This window comes from Rhipicephalus sanguineus, chromosome 11 (genome assembly GCF_013339695.2).
Source record: "Rhipicephalus sanguineus isolate Rsan-2018 chromosome 11, BIME_Rsan_1.4, whole genome shotgun sequence".
NCBI classification, from domain to species: domain Eukaryota; kingdom Metazoa; phylum Arthropoda; class Arachnida; order Ixodida; family Ixodidae; genus Rhipicephalus; species Rhipicephalus sanguineus.
In genome coordinates, this window is record NC_051186.1 from 141,062,336 (window position 1) to 141,067,912 (window position 5,577).

A 5,577-nucleotide genomic window follows, 5' to 3' on the forward strand; every position below is an offset into this window, starting at 1 on the left:
CTGTCTCATAGGGAATGGACTAGGCGTTCAGACAAGCAGTCGGCATCCCTGTGATGTTGTCCAGATTTATAAGATACAAAAAATGTGCATTCTTGAAAGTGCGGCACTCAGAGGCCGAGGTGTCGTGTGGGGTCCTTGAGCGAGGAGAGCCAGCAAAGCACATGATGGTCTGGTATAACTGAGAAGTGTCTGCCGTACAGGTGCGGTCGGAATTTCACGATGGCCCAGACAAGAGCTAAGTACTCGAGTTCTGCGAGAGAGTAATTTTGTTCCGATGGCGACTAAAGGTGACTTGCGTACACGAGTGGTGGTACATTCGCTGTTGCTTTTGTGCAAGCACTGCAACTATGTCGGGGCCACTGGCATCGATATGAACCTCCATAGTGACAGATGGGTCAAAGTGTGCCAGGGCTGGTGGATTGGTAAGAATGGCAACTAGCGATGAGGAGGCGTTTGCTTGTTGACGGCCCAAGGTGAATGCAATGTCCTCTTTGAGTAGACGGGTCAGAGGACGTGCTCCTTCTGCGAAGTTGTGGACGAAACGGCGCAAGTAGGAGCACAGGCCAACAAAACTACGGGCATCTTTGGACCGGCAGGGTGTAGAGAAATCTCAAACTGCACGGACTTTGCCGGGGTCTGGTTGTAAGCCTGCAGCGTCTACACAATGGCTGAGTGCCCAGATTTAGTGTTGTCCAAAGTGACATTTTTATGAGTAAAGTTGAAGGTTAGTCTGTTGGCAAATATCAAGTGCGTTGGACAGGCAAGTACAATGGTTTTTAAAAGTAGTGGAAAAAACAACAGTAACATTGTCCTGATAGCAAACACAGATGGACCACTTCATACATCGATGGAGAGTGCCCATCATTTGCTCGAAAGTTTTGGGAGCACTAACATAGGCAAAATGACGTCACTTTAAACTATAATGTCCATCAGGAGTGACGAAGGCAGGCTTCTACGTAAGACAGACGGGCCACTGCATTAACCCGAGATTATTAGAACATAAAAGATCACTAATCGGAGGCTCACCTTCCAATCTATTGTTAGAGTGTCGAGAGTGTAAATGCACGCCAAATTCAATGAATGCGCAGTTTTGTAACGACATAGAATGAAGAAATGCGTCTGATTATTGAGGCATGGCATATCGAGAATAGTGGTAGCGGATGCACGGGCCAACCGTCTATTAACTTGCATAAAGATGAAATTCAAATGCCTTAACAGTTATCTTTTGCGTAGTCTCCCACACGTGCCGGATTGATAGGTTTGCCTATTTCATGGACATGTGCAGATAAGTTTTCGTGCCTTCTTTCTTTTCTGCCGTTGTGCATCTATTCAGTTGTAATAGTTGTTTGTGGTGTCCTGACTTTTTTCTTGTGTCCGTGTTTGCACGCCCTGTCTTTTTAGAGTGAGAAAAAACTGCCTTCATAACACTGGACAGCCTGTTCGAGTTCAAGGTCATGCCCTTCGGTCTTTGCTCGGCACCTGTGAATTTCCAACGAGTCATGGATACAGTATTTGCTGGCTTGAAGTGGCAAACTTGCCTTGTTTATGTGGACGTCGTCGTTGTGTTTTTCCTCGAACTTCGACGAACACCTTCCAGCGCCTTGAATCTGTACTTTGAGCAATCAAGAACTCCGGGCTCACTCTGAAGCCAGAAAAGTGCCGCTTCGCGTACGAGGAGCTCTTGTTTTTGGGTCCACGTGATCAGCAAGACTGGAGTGCGCCCAGACCCGCAGAAAACAGCTGCCATTGCCCGCTTTCCCGCCACCCACCGACAAGAAGGCTGTGCGCCGATTTCTCGGCTTGTGCGCCTATTACAGACGCTTTGTAAAAACTTTTCCCAGATCGCTGAGCCACTAACGCAGCTCACAAAGCTGACGTTGAATTCAGGTGGCAAACAGCACAAGTGGAAGCATTTCCATGAACTGAAACGACGCCTGCAGGTATCTCCGATACTTGCGCATTTCGACGAATACGCCGATACGTAGATTCACAAGGATGCAAGCAGCGTAGGACTCAGCGCCGTCCTTGTGCAGCAGACGGACGGACTGGAAAGGGTTATCAGTTAGGCTAGCCGGCCGCTGTCTAAGGCAGAGGCCAAACTATTCCACAACAGAAAGGAGTGCCTCACCATCATTTGGGTTACGTCAAAGTTTTGCCCCTACCTCTACGGCAGGCCCTTCAAAGTTGTGATGTGACCATCACGCCTTGTGTTGGCTAGCTAACTTGAAGGACCCTTCCGGTCGCCTCGCACAGTGGAGCCATAGACTTCAAGAATTCGACATTACCGTCGTGTACAAGTCCGGAAGGAAACATTCCGACGCCGACTGCTTGTCTCGTGCCCCCTGTCAACCCACCACCGCCTGACGACCAGGATGATGACAGCTTCTTGGGAGCCATAAGTGCCGACGACTTCGCTGAACGACAGCGAGCCGACCCGGAACTTAAGGGTCTAGTGGAAAACCTGGAGGGCGGGACCATCGTTGTCCCAAAAGTATTCAGGCGAGGATTGGCATCATTTTTCTTGAAAAACAACGTCCCCGTAAAGAAGAACTTCTCTCCGGCCCGAGCCAGCTACCTTATCATTGTACCTTCGGGATTGCGACCAGAAGTTCTGCATGCCCTGCACGACGACCCGATGGCTGGACACCTCGGACTTTCCCGCACGCTCGCACGAGTACAGGAAAAGTGCTAGTGGCCGCACCTTGCCGCCGACGTTACTCGCTACCTAAGGACGTGCCGAGACTGTTAGCGACTGAAGACACCGCCCACAAGACCAGCAGGCTTTCTTCAGCCGATCAAGCCTCCTTGGCAACCATTCCAGCCGATCGGGATGGACGTCCTGGGGCCGTTCCCAACGTCGACTTGCGGAAATAAATGGATCGTCGTGGCTTCCGACTACCTCACCCGCTACGCCGAAACAAAAGCCCTCCAAAGGCAGTGCCGCTGAGGTAGCGAAGTTCTTCGTTGAGAGCATCGTCCTTCGACACGGCGCCCCAGAGGTTCTCATCACCGACAGGTACGGCAGGCGATCTTGGAATACAGCCACACAAGCCACCGCTGGACCGCCGCGTACCACCCACAGAGCAACGGCCTCACCAAGCGTCTAAGTAAGACAATCGCTGACATGCTGGCCATGTACATCGACGTCGAACACAAGACGTGGGACGCCATCCTTTCGCACGTGGCCTTCGCGTACAACACGGCCGTAGAAGAAACGATGCAGATCACGCCATAAAAGTTGGTCTACGAAAGGAGCCCGGCAACGACGCTCGACGCCTTGTTACCAAATGTGACCGACGAGGAAAACATCGACGTGACCACCTACCTACAGCGCGCCGAAGAAGCACAAGAGCTCGCCCGCCTACGAATCAATAACCAGCAGACGACTGACAGCTGCCGCTACAACTTTCGACGACGCCACATGGAATACAACCCGGTGACCGTGTATGGGTATGGACGCCAATACGCCGACGGGGACTTAATGAGAAGCTTCTTCGACGATACTTCGGACCGTACAGGGTACTTCGACGCCTCGGCCCACTCTACTACAAGGTTGTCCCTGACGGCATTACGAGCTCTCAGCGGCGCCGTGCGTGACCTGAAGTCGTCCATGTCATGCACCTCAAGCTATATTACGCGCGTTAGTGAAACTGAGGACTGTGCTTTTGCTTTACTATTGTACTTTCTTGCTTGTGCTTATTGTTTATTGTACTTTGATGCTTTATTGTTGTTATTCATTGTTGTATGGCCCCCCCCCCCTTGTGTTCTGTTTAAGTATCGGGACGATGCTTCTTCAGAGGGGGGCATTGCCACGTGCGTTTCGTGTTATCACTTTCACTGTATTTGGTTTTCGCCCACAAAGACTGTCAGCAATCGTCGGTGCAAACCGCGCCTCATTGTTCGAGAAGCTTCGCGATTATTGTAGATTGTGTTGTTAAGGTTGTGCGCATGACGCGAACACTCGAGCTTATTCTAGAGCTTGCGCGACAACCAGCGACAACGCTGGAATATTCGACGGCACATGTATAAATGCCGACGCGCTTCAACGCTTGTCAGTTGATCGACGGTCGACGCTCTGTTCGCCGCTATCAGTGATACCATGTGTATTGTTGTAAATTAACTTTCCGTTTCTCGGCCACAAGTTCAGCCAAATAAAGAGTTTCATCTTGGACACCTCACCTGCGGTCTTCGTCGACGTCACGACCACGTGACATTATCATTGGTGTGAAGTGGTCGCAGGGGAATGTGACAAGAATGGCGGCAGTTCAAATCCAGTGGATAATCTGGAGTCAAGCTGGAAACTGTGGTCGGCCAGTAGTGCCAGATGCACAAGTGATATGTCGCGAGGAAAAACTGTGGAGAAGCTAAAATTGAGGACGGGAAACGAAGTTTGCCACGCCACAGTGGTCTAGTGGTGATGGTGCTTGGCTGCTGACCCGAAGGTCGCGGGATCGAATCCCGGTCGCGGTGGCTGTATTTTCGATGGAGGCGAAGATGTTTGAGGCCCGTGTACTCAGATTTGGGTGCACGTTAAAGAACCCCAGGTGGTCGAAATTTCGTGAGCCCTCCACTACGGCGCCTCTCATAATCATATGGTTTTGGGACGTTAAACCCCAGATATTAGGGAAATGAAGTTGATTGTCTAACTGTCACCATTGTATTGGGGAGCGTGACAAAGCCGGTCATGGCGGCATCAGGAATCGGGACAGAAGCATAATCACCATTGGGTACTGGCGGGAACGGCGAGAGAAGGACATGACCTGCGACCTGTGGCGGAAGTCTTTGCCATCTGTACCCATGAGCTGCTGTATTCTGCTTTAAATAAAACTTGGATGGCATGTCTACCATTTGTCCTGTTGTATCTGGTCTTTGTCATGCTGGCTTAAGCCAGTAACACCAACTCGGAACTTTGTCGGTAGCATTCATTACAACAGGCAGGCTTAGCTGTTGTGAAAAGTGCTTCATGGTGAGCTGCCAAAGATTCATTTAGCAGTGCTGTGTTTTCCCAGTTTCAAAAATATTGGTGTACTAATGGTGCTTCTTCTGTTGCTGCAGCCCTGAGGTGACTACTGCTCTGTTGGCGGTCGAGGCAGTCATCGAAGTCCTGGGGACTAGCATCACTTCTCTCACTGCGGTATGTGTTGTTTTATTGGAAAAGTAAAGAACTATGTATTGTCGTGACCTTGGCAGTTGGCGTGTACAAGACGAAACTCTTTATTTGGTCGAACTTGTGCCCAGAGAAATAAATGTTTACGTACAAGCAATACATGCTCTACTCTGATAGAGGCAAGCACTGTTGTCGATCATCGGTAATCTGATCATTGGTGGAACCTGTCGTCTTTTTATACATCAGTCATCGAACCTTTCAGCATTATCGCTGGTGCTGGCATAAGCTCTTGAATAAACTTGGCCATTCGCGTCCTGCGCGTAATCGTAACAGAATGATCTCAAACAATCGCGAAGCTTCTCAAACGGTCTGTGCCGAGCATTGCTAACAGTCTTTGCGAGTGAAACCTGAATACATCAAAATAAAACACACGTGACAACATGGCATAATGTTTGTACAGGCGGAACCAC